Source organism: Cinclus cinclus, chromosome 7 (assembly GCF_963662255.1).
Source record: "Cinclus cinclus chromosome 7, bCinCin1.1, whole genome shotgun sequence".
Lineage (NCBI taxonomy): Eukaryota > Metazoa > Chordata > Aves > Passeriformes > Cinclidae > Cinclus > Cinclus cinclus.
The window spans coordinates 21,260,467-21,277,607 of record NC_085052.1 but is presented as its reverse complement, the minus strand read 5'-3'; the positions used below and the strand labels follow the sequence as shown (position 1 = coordinate 21,277,607).

At 36.7% G+C, this 17,141-nt stretch overlaps 1 protein-coding gene across 2 annotated transcripts in view; it reads right to left on the bottom strand.

The window, feature by feature from the left end:
* ADK (adenosine kinase) overlaps window positions 1-17,141 on the bottom strand; it is a 269,009-nt gene that overhangs the window by 60,454 nt on the left and 191,414 nt on the right. The window lies entirely within an intron of this gene.

Below are 17,141 nucleotides of genomic sequence, written 5' to 3'. Positions count from 1 at the left end.
GTGGACACAATACAACTCTGAGTCAAAACTGTTGTGATTAAAATGATGTGCCCTCTCAATTCAGATTAATGTTTCAGTGCAGACAAGTCTTTATTAAAGGAGAATTAAAGACTGAAATGGTGGATTAAGTCTGCAGTCCTGCAAACTGCTTTTCTTCAAGTATCCATCCTCCTAATTGTTACATATATTCAGGTTAACTCACAGTGCCTACACATGGGAAAATCTAGCTATAAAAAGTCTACGTGTGTGGTAAGAGTTTTCACTTTTTACTTGCCCACAAGTCATATTGAGGTAACCCACCACTGCCCCAGTGGTTAATGCTGACTTGGGAAATCTAGTACCTGGCTTCTCAATTCTACTGGTTAATGAGCTGCACGCCAAAGTATAGAAGTTACCACCTACACTCTTTATAAATTTGCCACTTCTAAAGAAAAAGAAGCAGCAGGTAAAAATCACACCACTTTCTGTGATGCTATTTTATATAATACTAACAAACTGCAAGTAGCCAAAGAATAGTTTTATTTATGAGCTAACACTTAAAATCAGAGAAAGTGTCTTCCTGAATACCACATTATTTTCTTGAAATATTGCAGGTAAGTACCAGTATTCCACAGACAGAAGACTACAGGTTATGTATATACTAGTGGAGTCTCTTTTGATAGGAGCCAGTGAAGCTTTTCTTGCAGCTTAGTGGCAAAAGGATTTACAGTACTAGGGATGCTAATAACTCAAGATCCATTTGCAACATAAAATGTTCTGTAAATAATATGATAATATAAAAAAATGTTCTATAAAAAATGTTCTGTTGCTGTTTGTTTAGAAAAGTGTGTGACTCTCAACTTCTACTTTCAATACTTGTGCAGGAAATAATCACAGTTCAGGTGTAATTTGCGTATTCTGAATTTCAGAACTAGCAAAGAAGTCTGGTGACATGGTCATTGCTATGGTAACTATACTTTTGTAGTGAACATTGAAGTAAGTAGGTACATAAAACATGTATAAGTTGTCACTATATAAGTTACTGTTGCCCTGGGGCTGCAATAATTTCCTTCCTTTAAAATCGTTAAATCTAGCCATAAATACTTGGTATCTCTCAATGTCCTATTATTTCAATAAGATGACAAGGCTCCTCGTACATAATATAGTGCAAACACACAAGCACATCAATTTATCAAAATAGGAACTTTCTGAAGAAGTAATTTATTGGCCTGTAAGTAGCAAAGTATGAACAGGCTTCTGGCCTGAATAAAGAAAACCACTTCCAGGTTTGCACTCAGGCAAGACTGAGCTGTTGCAGGCTTAAAATGCTAAGGCAATTTCTCCATCACTGGGAAATACAGAGCCATTTCCAGGAAGAGAGCTCCACTGGATCTTCTCAAGTCTTCCCCTTATTCTTTATTTCCTTCTCTCCTCAATAATCCACCAATAGCTGAGATGTGGAATTAAATGACGAGCTGGACCCTGCCTCCTTCAGCAGAAAAAGGTTCTGGTCCCCGCTTTGTGTTCTGCTCTTCAACATAAAGAATGTTTGACCTAAGGAGGTCCTTCTTTTGTCCGAGCAGAGCAATATAACACCATTGTTATGTCTTTCCTACATGAACTTGTTTTGGAGCAGTGAAGCCCAAGCTTAACACGTAGCTTAACACAAGCCTCTCACACATAGTGACAATGAACTGATACTCAGAGAAAGGAAGCACAGCTGTCTTCCAGTTGAGAGCAGGACTGACTCTGCTGAGCAAGGGACTGGTCTACCCATGGCTGAGAATGAAGGCAGGCACTGATAGGTCAAGTGGATCCCTTGGGATCATTTCCTTGGCTTACATTATGTGCATGGCTGGGAAGTCTTATGCTTCAGAAACAAAGGGAATAGTGTTTGATGACAGCTGCATTTTATCATCATATCGAATGGATTAGGATGGCCATGGAGACTGGAAGGCCAAGCCAGCTATCAGTGATGAGGGAAGTACAGCTGAATAAGTCTTTTACAGAACATACACCCATGTATGCCCAGTGACTGGACAAACATCAACAGACATCCTTTCAAACTACGGAATCCCACTGCTGCAAGAAAAAAAGAGAAAAGGTGCTAATTTTATGCATGATGAGAAAGCATCCACTTTATGTATCATTGATGTTCTGGTCATCTCTCCAATGCCAATATTAAGTCCTTTTTTTCCACTTAAAGCAGATATTTGACCTCTGTTTGCTATGATATATACTGTATCAAAACCTCATATGCTTTGAATAAATTTCTGAGTGTACAAGAACTTTATTTATGAATCCTTAGACAACTAGGTCCTTTTCCACAGATACTCACTGGCTGTATCCCAAAGGGATTATTACCAAATGTCACAAGTAATCATCATTAAAAATTTGACATTCGAGCTATATTCAAAGATAGAAATTTGTACACAAACTATTAACAATTACTTTACCTAATTATATCTAGAGGGACTACAGCAGTGCAGGGAGCTCTAACATGGGATCACTGAACTGGTAGCTATCTATCAGTCCTTGCTTCATGATATCAAAGACTAACAATTTATCTGTGGGAAAGAAGCTCAAGTATTGCTTTTTGGTTTCTTACTTTTAGACAGACTGTCTCTAATTTACTACATCCCTAATCAAAAAAGTCATGTGGCCAAACCCTCTTTTCTTTAAAATATCCCCCATGCCTCTGCTGCCTTAGCTACACTGTACAGAGGGAATCTGAGACAGAAGCTACAAGTCTAGAAATGGACAGTAGGGAGCAAGATCTCCATATTCCTCCAGTAGTAAATTCCTAGATCAACTCAGACTGTAATGCACAACTTCACACTAACATAACTGCAAATCACCCCCTCACAGGCTTCATTCACCAGTGGGGCTCTCACTTCACTGTGCTACAGAAGGTACACAAGCACAGGTTAACAGGCTGGGGCACTGTGGCTGTTTGCTCTGTTACATTTGGAAATCTGTTCTTACAAGTTGACTCAAATAAAAAACAATTTAAGCTTGGTACCATTTGAGAAGAACAGAATTTTTGCACTGCTGTGTAATCCTTAGTCTTCTGTTTGGAGTCTATGTATGATACTTTTAAAAAGTTATTATGATAATGGTAACAACAACAACAACAACACTATTAATAAATAATAATAATAGTAGTAGTCCAGGATGAAAATCTACATCAAGTCAATATCCAGTAAAGATCAGGGTAACTGATAACTTCAGTATTAAGACCTACAAGTGTGCTGTAAGAATTTTGCAATTCACAGCTTGAATATAAACTCAGAAAACCCAGAGTTAGGCTGATACTGAAAAAAATTAAGATAAAGGATATTACATTAAGACAATATAGATAATATCTTGACTACATTAAGATAAAAGACAAGCAAGTTACTCATACATTAAGTCCTGCTTGTATTGATACTATGAATGAAAACATACACAAGAAAAATCCAATGTTCTGAAAACATGTTTGCCCGCTAATTTACTTCTCCAAAGACTAAAATATTTAGTAGTAACAATAGTTATTCTGCAGTTTTACTAGAGGATACCCTATCATTAGTATTCTCAACAGTAGGACTGAGACACCTCCCCAACACACGGCTCCTTCATGGTGCTCCTGTGCTGACAGCAGACCAAGTTAACAAAGAGCCACCTACTTCTTACAAATCTTGCATCACACAGTCCCTGCCATCACATTAAAAACTAATGGGGAAATGCAGGGAAGCCCAATCTCCTTTCCATTTTCTCCCCTGCATAAGAGTTAGGCATAATTCAGTTAATGTATTCTTAGCCCACAAGCTTTCACTCTATTCTGCTAGAATTCAACAGTTGTTTTAAAACATGAGGACTACTACTAAAAGTTGCTGGAAGTATTCATGCAAAAAGCTGAAAAGATTGACAGTGATTTTTTTTACTTATATAGCAAAGACTAATTTGTATTTTACGCTGTTTCAGCACTCTTTAACTGTTTTCTTCAAAATCACTGGCTCAGTGGCACCATATGGAGCATGTTGAACTTAAGGTACCAAGAATGTGTCCAAGATATATCTCACTCCAGTGTGTTAAAACATTCCACCCTGCAGCTGTCATTATAGGAATATAATTCATACCCTGAAGTTTAAAGAAAAACAGTGTAGCTTACTATGCTTACAAAAATACAAGATTCTTTTGGTTCCAAGTAACAGTCAGTAAATGGAAAACAGTTAATCTTAAATACTGCTGTCTTAAATATTTGAAATTTTAACTGATCATGAGCTGCTTTAATTCTGCATGATATTTTAGACTGAAAGCAAACAAAAAATAATGGAAAAGATTTAGAATTCCTAAAAAAAACCATCGTGAAGGGACTTGTATAGCCAACCTTAGCACAGACCATCATTACTTTCTTTCTTTTCCATTCACTGCATTTATTTTAAAAATTGATAAATGAGATTACGGAGCAAAAAACCTTAGCTACATTTTGTAATGGCACTGAACAAGTGTACATCAGTGTTATAATTTTTACCTCTCCCTGGCCATAACTTCTCTAGTTTCTTCTTTGTTATCCCTGTTTAAAATGTAAGTTTCTTAGGACAAGACATGTTTTGCACAGTGTGTAGAACTGCAAACATCAGCTATAAAGTTAATTGCGGCAATAATAAGGGTAGGAGACAAGCAAGAAAAAAAGAGCACATGATGGTCTCTTAGAAAAGCTGTCTTGGGATGGACACATGATTCAAATACTCAGCTCACAAGACAGTAATGCAAGATGCCTTAGAAAAGGATCCACAAACTCCCCTTTTTACGTGCCAACCCATCGTGTAGTCTGTCTATTATATGCTACAGATGAAAACTATTTTGGAGAATTAAAAAATCTTACTGACACAATTTCTCACAGGCCTTACTCTGTAAAGCCAGGAAGTTGTATGAGGCTCAAGGGAAAATGTCTCAGAAATCTTCTAAGGTTATCTCATGATAGGTTACTGATAAATGGCAAACTCCAGTGTAAGGCTTCATACCCTGGAGGCCTCCATGGGCAGGAAGCAAGTTGTGTGTGCTGTGCCAGCCCTGGACAACGCTGCCAGTCTCCCATTTACAGTCATCAAGGACCAAGGGCACTGATGCACTCCTGAACACTGCATGCCTTGTGGCTCTAGCCAGCGGAACAGGAAGGAGACATTTCATATTTGCAGAGAGCTTACTGGGAACACGGAAAAGGTTTTTGCAGGTTAGTTCATTCCAGCAAGACGGGAAGCTGGGGTGGTTTGGAGCACAGAAGCTGCCTCTTGGGACGTGGCAGTCACTCAATCAGTAACAAGCACTACCAAAGACCTCGGCATGCTTTCCTCATAGCTGAGACGGGCAACATGAGATCCACACAACTGTTGCAAAATGTGGAACTGAAATAGGAAAACACTGCGAAGTTATACAAAATTTGCACTCCAGGCTGTGGCTGGGTATGATGTGCTTGAATCCAGAAAAATGAAATGCAAGAAATATACAAGAAAAAAAGAAGCAGTTAAGGAAATATTATGAAAAGGTAAGCATTATAACTTACTTCAATGTCAATTTAAATTAGTAACAGGATTTGGGAAGCTTAGCATAGGCAAAATTAGTTACATTTCAAATAGTTTTCAGGATGAATTAGATGCATTTCAGATCTCCTTTTGTGAATTATATTTACAGGAAGAATATTTTTTCTTGCTTGTAATCCTGAGCAAGGATTTACTGCAGAACATCTTATTAACAAAAACAAACAAACAAACAAAACAAAACAAAAAACAGTAGCACTGAAAACATTTTCAAATCTAATTTTAAAAAATTAATTTGAAACATTTATATATATAAGTTACCCAGTTATCTGCATCAACCTAACACTCAAAATCATTACAATACCATTGAATGTACAAGATTTAAAATAGAAAAATAAGAGGGTTGGCTTTGTGTTTCACTACATGAGACACAATTCTAGATGTTGTTATTTTGAACAGCATCCACAAGACAATGTCTCTATAGCTTACTCCTGAATTAGGCATTTTCCTAGTCTAATAACATTGCTCAATATTACCTGCTCTCTTTCCACTAAATCTATGCAAATGTCCTCCAAAGTGGGCAACTTCTGTTAATTTATGTTGCAATATTTTACACAGTGCATTTTTCAAATTCAAGTAACAATAAAGAGAAACTTGTTTAAGAATAGCAGAGATGAAGCATGGTTAAAAAGTGATAATTGACATTTAAGTTCCTAAAAATACCAACTCCAATGAAAGAGGTACAAAACAAGTCCATGTGGCCTGAATAAAGACTGCTACAACGAAGACCATCCCCTAAAATACTTGATATCTTTACCTTAAATGAAAAGATAACTTTGGGACAGGTTACGTTGTCACTTCCTTGCAGACTTAAAAATTATCCCAAGAACACCGCTGAGGATGATGAAAACAACCTTAACACTTTGATCTTGATTTTAGCTTGTTCTACCTCAAATATATACACGCACCACTCACCCTGGGAAACAGAGTTCTCATCTGAAAGATTAAAGAAACTCATCTGCAAGTAAAGTTAATATGGACTCCTGAAACACAGGGTTTCCATGGGATCTAAATAATGGGTCCAACCTCCCACCATTCTACACTCTGGAATGCTGCTAAGTGTGTCCTCCCACCCCCAGCTATACAACTGGCAGCATAAGACTCCTTACTTCTGCAATTCTTTTCATGAGTTTAGATTCTAGAAGAAAGGAATTTGGTTCCAGATGATGAGTGTTCTTTTTTGAGCAGTGAGATTCACTAGTTTGACTCATTATTGTAATTCACATATACCAAGATGCAGCTCCATCCAAATCTGGCATTTACTTTGATGTTCAAATCAAATGCATAGTGTTTGGCAACTGTATATGCAGAATTTAAATTGACTGATCCATTTATCTGAAACTGGTATGTGTCCAAGATCACTCACAGATGAAACTCTCCTGCTCTAGTAGAAATTCCAAGAGGAAAAAGACATGTTAATCATAGCTGCTCCAAAATAACACATACAGCAAATATTGTGTGTTAAGACCATCTGACTGCCCATCCACATTTCAAAAGAAGTTAAGAAAAACAAGGTAAACTGATGGTAAAGGATATCTGTAATTCCATAAATTTCAGATATTTTTACAGTTTCAGGGAGGTCCTCTATGCAGAGCAATCAAGACTGCCCCAACAACACATTTTATGTTTACCACTTAATTTCTCATGAAAATTCTAGTTATTTTTTTGTTTTAAATAGTGTTGCACAACCTGGAGAGGTTGAAAGCCTGATAGACAAGATGAACATGCCCTGGTCTCTCAGAGGAATTCTGGAGCAAAAATAGGCTTTATTAAAAGAGATCCTAAAGATAACCTAATTCTGTGAGCTCTCTTACTTGCCAGGGATCAAAAATACTGTCCATAGCTTGGCCTCTCAGATTTTCAAAAACAGAATCTTTCAGAAGGGCAGTCATAGAGAAAGAGAAATGAAACATGCTGTTGACTGGTGCCTGCAGACTGGCTTAGACTTACAGGACAATAATAATGAAGTGAAGAAGCAGAATTTCTCAAGTTCTCAATAGAAATAGTGAGTTTCCCTTGAACTGAGATCCATGAGTTTTCAGCATCAGAAAAATTTAAAATAAAATTCCAAACTCCAGAAATTCTTGGGACATCTTCAAACATCTTATCCAACTAGCAAGGCTATAGCTTGACAACAGCAAAGCAGCTTGAAAAGTATCACAAAGGAGAGGTTAGCTGGGGATCCTAAGGGTCTTCCACTGCAGTGTGTACCACCTTGCCATTGCCTTCAAGTGAGTTTCTCCAGTGCTACAGGATTTTGCTTATGGAAAGCACAGCCCAGCTGGGGCCGAGCTGCAGCCTTGCTCAGTTGGTGGGACCAGCAGCAGATGCTGATGGCTTCTTCCTTTGCAAGGGTGGAGAGGAAGTCCTTCTCCTTAGCTGTGAAGAAAGAAACATTCTACTTCTGAAATTACAGCTTTCAAATGACATAAATTGAAGATGATGAACACAACTGTTCACAGAATTTCAAGTTCAGAGTAGAGGGTTCCCCTCTACACTGCTAGAAACATAACCAACAAACAGGTTCATGTATTTCAAAAGTTCTCCTGTCGCAGTCATTAGGTTGCTACAGCTGTGTCCTGTAAAGGGAAGCTCCTGCACCTGGAAACCACTCCAGCATGGAAAGCAAACTGACTCGTGGATGCTTCCTTCCCTGATGTGATTGCATACACTGCTGGTTTTGACACAGAATATGAGGAGTCAAAGGAAGGCCTGAGGACTTAATGACCAACATTTTGACAATGTTACCTATCACATATGGATTATCAGTAGTTTTACTAAAGCACAGGTTTAATGGACCATTTCTCTGGAGAACTACAAAAAAAAAAAATCAAACGTAATGACTAGGAGGGATAAGTTCTGTTAACTTAGAACAAAAAACTTATAGAGCAAAGCAATTTCTCCACATAGCTTCCCTGGGAGGTCAGTACTTAAACAAATGGTATTGCAAGTCAGAATATGACCATTAAACCTGAAAATATAGCTTAAGGACATACTTTGATGTGGCTGCAAAATTCTCACCCAAAGGCTGTCATAAATGGGGTGGCTTAAGTTTATAAATAAGGCAAGGTTTAAGAGATCAATTAATGCCTTTGGGACAACCATGGATGCTTTTATCTATCTTTCAAATATTTTAGGTATGTTGCAATATATATTTTTCTACTTGTTTTATGAGCATATTTCCTGCTTTTAGGAAAACTGAAAAGAAATTTAAATTAGCAAAATATTTTTGTAGCCCTTATATATATTTATGCCCCATTACATATGCTTAATAATATAGTGCACAATTAGCTTTCAGTTCAATGTTATTGCCTCAACTCTAAATTATAATTTAAAAATTAAATACAGATTTTAATCAGTAATAATTTAGCATAAGTCTGTTCTAAATACCCTCAATGTGTATGTCAGTGCATGAAGCAAAAATCTCTTTGCACTGATTTACTTATACATAGCAACTTTTCAATAGTCTTAAGGACACATCAGTGGGTTACATTTATTCTTATAAAATCTACAGAAGGAATCCTGGTAACAGAAGATTATATAGCTAATTGGAAAGAAGAGAGGGTTCAAATGCCTAATTTTGCTCTTCCTTGTTGAAGCAAGCCAGAAAAATGAAACTAGCTAATAGATTTATAATGAGATGTGAAACTCTCTTGAGGGAATAAAAATATTGTATGAGCTATATAAACAGAGCGAAGGAAGGTGTTGACAGAGAAAGATAACATGAGAGAAAGAACAAGGCTGAAACTGCAGTATTGAAAAAATAGTGCTATGCAATAGTACAGAAAAATAGGTTAACATAATAAAGATATTTCCAATTCTATTCCAAAACCCCCAAACCACGTTTTCAAGATTCTGAATATCAGCATGGACCTAGTACTGTCTCCTTAACTATCCTTCCCTTTTCTTCCCTTTCAAGAACCCTTTGTTCAGACTCAAATTTCTAAGCACAGGAAGCATCAATAGATACTCTTTAGGTAAAAAACTGTCTCTTTTATATAAACCCCTCTGTCAAAGAACATTTACAGCTAATATACAACTTATCCATGCATAATAACATTTAAGTCAGTCAATGACTGTTTCTTTGCTGTATTGCCTGGGAGACCCTAACAGCATTGGCTGCATATATCTGGTGAAACACAGAGGTTATCAGGCTTTCTCTTTCAGAGTCCTTTTTGTACCACCATGCATTACCCTCTCATCTAATCAGATCTAGTGATTGTGCTGTCTGAGAAAGGTGGACCTGCTCAGTGATTAACAGCAGTCTGGCCCACAGAACCCACCCTTGCTCTGGATGTAAAACTGCTAAATCTGAGTAAAGGGGGCAGATGACATCATGTGATAAGGGCAGGTGAGAGAGGTCTGCATCAGCTCACACTTAGATACTATCCATGGGGATAGCATGGCACTGAAGCCTTACAATCCACTGCAAGGACTATCTGTAACAGGGGGGAGAATCTCCAGCACATGCTGGCATAAGAGGCTTTAGCATAACCTAACAATACTCTGAATCAGAAACTGGCTACATCTGCCCCAAACAGGGCTTGAAATGTGGAGGCACTGAATAACCTTAGCTGGATTGGAAAACAAAGCTTTATTGTAACATATTTTTCACCTACATTGTTATCTGCAAATATCTCAGTGAAATTGCAAAGTTCTGAATTTACACTGATTTAATGAAGTCTTCGTGAATATTTCAGCCTCTATTATTGTTTGTATCAACTGTGCAACTCAATTTTATTCATACTCTTATTTTTGCAGTTCTTAAATCATATATTAGATATCATATATTATACATCTTTGCCCTAGTGATCTGAGTATTAAAAGGCATATATAGTTTACCTTTAAAAGGCTTTCAAGACATATGTTAATATTATACTGAAAACTGAAAGCCAGGTTCTGCAGGTCTTTTCCTTCAGACAGGTGAGTTTTTTACAAAATGTATTCAGCAGCTGAACACATTTCAGGACACTTAACTGAAGAAAGAAGTTAGCATTCTATTTTGCTTGTTCCTGGCTCTGCTCTTGCTGCATGACCTTGGGTAAATAACCTTTCAATTGTCCACCTGTAAAACAGTCAAGACTGTACACACCCATGTTATTGGTTTATTCTGAACTTTAATGTTTATGAAGTGCTATGAGATACTCTGGGAAGTGCTACAAAGTGAAAAGGGTTATCAATCATTGTCAGTAAAACACAAGCTGCTGAAATACAGTGGAATCTGCCTTCTTCTCTCAAAGGACATGTTCTGTCTTGTGCTGCACGTTCTCCAGTATTCACAGTCTTAAAAGTGTCTCAACACTGCATAGCATAAGGAAGGATAAATATCCCTAAGCATTCTGAGAGACTACCAGAAAATATTTTTAGTTTTAAGAAGTGAAGTCTGTTGGAAAGTATATGCATTGCTTCTAAATACCTGCTTGTTTCTCATAACAGGAAACAAGAAAGACATTTTTCAAGATAGGGCTCCTAAATTGCTTAAATAGCTAGACATTAGCTGAAAGCAGCAGTAAATATAAATTTAAATACTTGGCTCTCAATTTTCCTTTCATTCATGATGTACTAGGTAAACTATACTGAAATAATTACTTGCTTATTACTCATGAATTTCAGTGGAGCAGCTGAGACAATATAGATAAATAAGATGATTAATTGAGACAGAATGAATCACAACAGAATATGTTGTTGTAAAAGGTATGGTTAGCTCCACAGTGATTCATATCATTTCAGATAACAGGGCTTTTATCAAAAACGGCTGCAAGGTTGGGAAATGATTTAAAAGCATTTTATCTTAGAGAGCCACTGCAGTTCACATGGGAGGGGAAAAAAAGGAGGAAAAAAAAGAGGAGAGAGGGAGCAGCAGATTCAGTGTCTGCAGCTGAAATAGCCTTGGGCTGTTTCAGCATCCTTCCCACAGCACATCTTTACAACATGCCACTGACATTATCAACCTCCCTTGTGCTAGAGACCCTCTCATTTTTCAGATGGCCACAATTTATTAGATATTCCACTACTGAGAAAGTTAATTCTATGAATTAAGGAGCAATACTGCAACACCATAGCTGTCCTATAATTGAAAACAACACCTACTGCAGGAAACAGGCATCAAAATTCTACAAAAACATCAAAGAAAAACAGTATTTCTTTTTCTTCCATTCAGAATTACAATTTTTAATTCCCAGGCTCCCTCCAAAGACTTTGCAGAAACCTTAAATGTAGGATTTATAAAAAGAAATACAATCTGTTTACTGCAGTTTAGAAAAGCAAACACCAGCATAGCTGACCTTAAAAACCTCTACCTGTTAAAATAGAAGGGAAGATGAGATGTCCCCTTACAAAAATTTTCCCCATGTGTATTTAATAAACTGGGTCAGAATATCTGACTACAATTTTTAACTGAACCACGGACTCCCTGTAGGGAAATGTGCAAACCTCAGTCTCTCACCCAGCCTAGGAACTGAAGATAATTACCCTCACCTGTGGGGCAAGTGTCTGAGAACTGACAGCACAATAAAAAAGAAAATACCTGTATATAAACTGAAATGCAAAACTCTAACACCCAACTTAATGTCATTTAAGATGATTAATGTTTCTGAAAATTTAATTCCAAGTAAACAGAGATGTAGAAGGTAAAGGCTGAACTCTTAAGGATGATAGCTTGCCAACAACCAGTGACTGAAAATACCCTCAATATAGACCATGTCCAGTAAGATAAAAAGAAATTTTCTTGAGGGCCCTTTACATAATATACATGCAAGTTAGCTGTACTAAAATTAACATCTTCAGGATACTCAGTTTCAAATGCCACCTATTATTTGCCTTCCAATAATAATTTCCAACAGTCAAAAGTAATTATAAATGCTTACTTGAAAATACTTCAAACAGAAACATCAACTTAGTGATATTTATGGCATGACCAGCCATCCTCTGCTATGTTCCTTACTTCTTAGTCCCATCTGATACTGAAGAACAGACTGAAATGTTGGTCTCCCTTTCATTATTTATTGAAAGTCAAACTGTATTTCCCTTCTTCCACACACCAAATTACATCTGCTACCTAATTTTCTCCTGATTCCTATTTCTTAATTGTTTCCTCAAAATCAGACAACTCACCAGCATGAAAGGACACTCATGGCTGTGGAAAGCTGTCTGCTAGGTCTAGAAACAGTAGGATATGCAGTGTGTACTTTCAAATCAATTCAGTTATGCCATTATGAGTGCACACTAGTTTGAAGAGAATCACCATGAGGCTCATTTATCTTACAAAGGTGATTATGTCTCATTTGAGATTCTTCTGGGCTGTGGGCAGATTCCTACGCCTGCAGGTATCAATCTGATCCCAGGTATTAATGCAGCAGAGGAAATTTGCAGGTGGAACTGAAGGTTGTTCTCAGTGTCGTATCTTAATGTAATATATCAAATTATGTGGAGTGAGAGTTTGCAGCAAAGGAAGAGACAAATTTGCTTGGAAACTGACATTTAGGTGTAAATCCTACTGTGCTGAACACAGTTTACGCCAGAAAACTTACCAGTATTTCCATTCCCTCCCTCAGTTAAAATAAGGACAAAACCACAGACTGCCTACAAGTTCAAAATGAGGAGCATGATAAACTCACCAAAAGCCCACCAAACCCTCTCAGTTTTATCTTTACTGCTTCTCATTGCCATTGAAGAGAATTTTCCATGTCATTGAAGAGACTTGCCTTTATAAGGGCTTACAAAGGATATTAAAGGTTGTTGTCCAAACCACCTACATTTCTGGGGATCTTTCTGTTAGTATTTGAAAATATTTTAAATAAAGGAGGCACAATGTACCATTCCAGTATAATTGTGAGGAGGAAGTGATGACGAGAGCCATTTGACATCATATTTCATTCAAAGGCATTCATATCTTTAAAGCTCAGGAATTCTGACTCTAGAACCACCACCACTAAAGCTATTGTCTTTGCTTCTTACAGTGTACAAGTCTTGTACATATGACCTGCTTTCTTTTCAGCATATTTGCTGTCACACCAGCAGCAATTTCTCACTGGGCTCACAGATGCTCTGTTTTTGCAAAACTTCAGCTTATAATCCTGTAATTAATTTGTTCAGAGACTGGGTGTTTAGAAGTAACAGCTCTTTACACTAGAGAGGAAGAGGATCAATTTTTAAAGAACAATTCTTATCTTAGTTTTATGATTTTGTGCTTCAAAAAAATTCACCATTTCTCTTCTACATAACCTCCTCAACCTCTGCTGATCACTGTACACTGACCACCAAAAGTTACATCATTGGCTTATTGCTTTTACTGTAAAGCACTAGATGAAAACCTCAATATGTCTATATCTCCAACAGTTTCTAAATTCTGGAATTTTTCACTGATGCCCTGCCTACACATAGCAAGGGAACCCAGAAGATCTTTACCACATCACGATCAACAAATATTCCTTTGAGCAATGAACTGGTGCCAGATGTGAAGATCAATCATGTGAAAGCCTTGCAGTGTGCCTTAAATCCTGAAGAAACTGCTATCCAGGTGCACATCCAAGAATATACAGACCCCAAGGTAGTTCCTTCCCTGAGGCGATGCCATTGTAACTCACATCTTTTGAGAGACTGGAAATTGAATTCAGATTTCTGTGCCCATTACTGACTTTGATGGGTCAAGTATTTCATGTACATCAACATTTAGCCCTAACCAGGAAAATGGAAAGTGATATATACAAATTCAGTCTCCTTTACTTGCCTAGCATAATTGCTGTGTAGGAAACTTTCTGCAACTCCGTGTAAAGATGTCACTTTCAGAGCTTTCACTCTTTTGACCATTCTGTTACTGAAAGTTACTCTGAGTTGTAAAATATTCTAAGGTGAGCTTTTACAGCTGAATTAAGCAGCAACTTGTGACAAAGCAGTTTTCATCAGGAGATAATTGACCTTATTTGAGAGTTAAGCATCCTGAGGCAAAGTAGAGTGTGCTTAATCCTGGCAGGTTAATTATCCAGTGATTATGGTAGCTTGGAAGGTATTACTGCTAAAAACCATTTGCAAAATGACACTATTAAAAAAAACCCCTTAATTTAATAAAAATTAAAAGCAATGACAATAATCAAGTTCTTCAGTCATGTATTGCTAGATAATGACTGCAGAATGGCCCTACTTGGTTAGATGCAATGACCATATAATTATTCCTTTTCTGAATGTTCTGTACTAAATTTGTTATATGAAGTACTGTTAATAAATTTAAAAAAAAAGAAAAAAAAACAAGACAAGATGTTTAGGTAGGTTATAAATGAGATTTAAATAAATTATTAAAACAACAGTGGTCACAGTGGTCAGTGCTGAAATTGATACATATACTGAGCTTTTACCACAACATTCAGTGTCTAAACTGCAGTTAAGGGTACACTGGCATTTACAATCAAAACTAGAATATTTATTCTGAGAGGTTTATAACTTGCCCATTTTAATTACCATCTGGCTGAAACTTGTAATAACCAATCTCTATTCAGATGTAAATTTTTAAGTAGAAGATGTAATTTAAAATCACTTTGCCAATTGTTTTTAGTTTAGGAATGGCAGCAATTTGGAGTTTTGCTGTACTTGGATGTTTCTGTATTACTCAAAAAATAAACAGCTCAGTGGTTAACAATAGAATTTTATTTGACTATAATGTGAAGATAAATACAGGGAAGAATAAAATTGTGTCTACGAGAATTGTCTGTACTAATGAAGTAACAACAAAACAACGTAGTATGCTTGTTTATTTGTTAACTTATGCTCTTACGCTGATGGAAAATGTAAAAGAAAAAAAAAAACATCGACAAAAATTTGTTGTTGGCTGGCTGAAGTGGTTTGTGGCCCATCAAGATATACACAAACACAAAAAAAAAATCCTGACTGTCCTTCTAGCTGAAATTCACATGGGAAGAATGAAAAAGCACCAAAACCAAGGGCGGAAGCTACCAAAAGGCAGAACATGTGAGACTGAGTTTGAGTTCTGCAACCACTCTTTATCAAAAACCATATGCAGAGAGCAGAAATACCGACAATGAGAAGACACAGAAGCTACTCAAAGCTAGAAGTCATCATCCCAAAAGCATGGTTTCAAGTCACACAGAAAGGCAAGACAATAAACCTCTGCAAACAGCATTTCAACAACTCCAGAGCAGCAATAGCCAGCAGGACACTGACACTAAAAAATGACCAGGGTTTCATGATTAGTGTAAGTAACAGAGAGGCTGGTACTCTGAAGTATTATATATATTGTACCACCACATTTAAGGATGATTGCTTAAGTTTAAATAGTTATCTTTTATCCTGAAAGACACCAAAATTCAGAAATTATATAGAGAAAATGCAGGGAATCTTTCAACTTTAACAAACACAACAGTACTACACAGTATTTTTGACAGCAGGTGAATAATACCATAACAAACTGAAATGAAAGAAGAAATTAACTTAGTCTGGATAAAATTTCTGAAATTGGAATGTTACCTGTATCACGGGGCTATTGCTTGTAAAATACACAAATACACAGAAAGTAACAACCTATGAAAAATAGCATCTAATGAGCCACTATGATCTGAATTATCCTAATAGATCAATGGAGCAACATTCATATACAAGAGCCTCAAATTTTAATCCCAGAAGTTTCTATGAAACTCTTCTACTCTAAAATTATATAGACTTGGTATTACTTAATCCGTGAAATCTGACAGGATTCTGTGTCAAGATTATGCTGTTATTAAATAAAAATACTCAATACAATCTTTGTGAGGACTGTATCAAGAAAGATGTACAAAGGTAACAACTGGAAATAGCAAGAACATGTCTGGAAAATACTTTTTATGTATATTTAGCATTAGTCAACAGGGTTTCCCTTAGCCCACTGCATTTAAAAACATTGCAATTTTCTTTGTTTTAAAAATAAGTATTTTAAATTCTTTTTAAAGTCCTATATTTATAACAATGCTAGCCCCTATGAGGACATGTGGACAACAGTTTAAAAACTGACTTCTGTTAGTGCAAGTCCCTGTGTCACAATCAGGAATAACCACTGACAGGAGTAAGATGCTTTTCCAGAATTTTCCTGTACTTGTGTAGTTATCTTGAGTGACAAACCCATATTTCATTTAGGTGCGTCACATATTTCAAGGCTTTTTTTAACCTTTTCCTGCTGAGAAAACTAATAAATATTTAAGAACATTTTCTAAAGTGAACAAAAATCAAAAATGATGAGGGAAATCTGAATTAATTTGGTCTATTAACATGGACTTCCAAGCAGAATTTCATGCAATCTGTTTGCCAACTTACACAGCAAAGACAAGCCCTCCTTTGATGGGCTGCCACTCCACCTACCATAAAATCAATGAGAACCTTTTAAACCAACTCTCTGTTTCTTAGTTTTCTCCTCCCACTTCTCCCCAAAGAGTCGTCTTCATCACAGAAAAAGCTATTAATAGCAGCATTATGGGTAAGGAATCAAGTTACAAGTAGCTTTTCATATGTTTTCTCCCAGCAGAGTTAAATTCAGGGTGAGGACATTATGCACATGGACAGTTATTACACAGCATCAGCACATTGGCCATTTCCTGCTAGAAT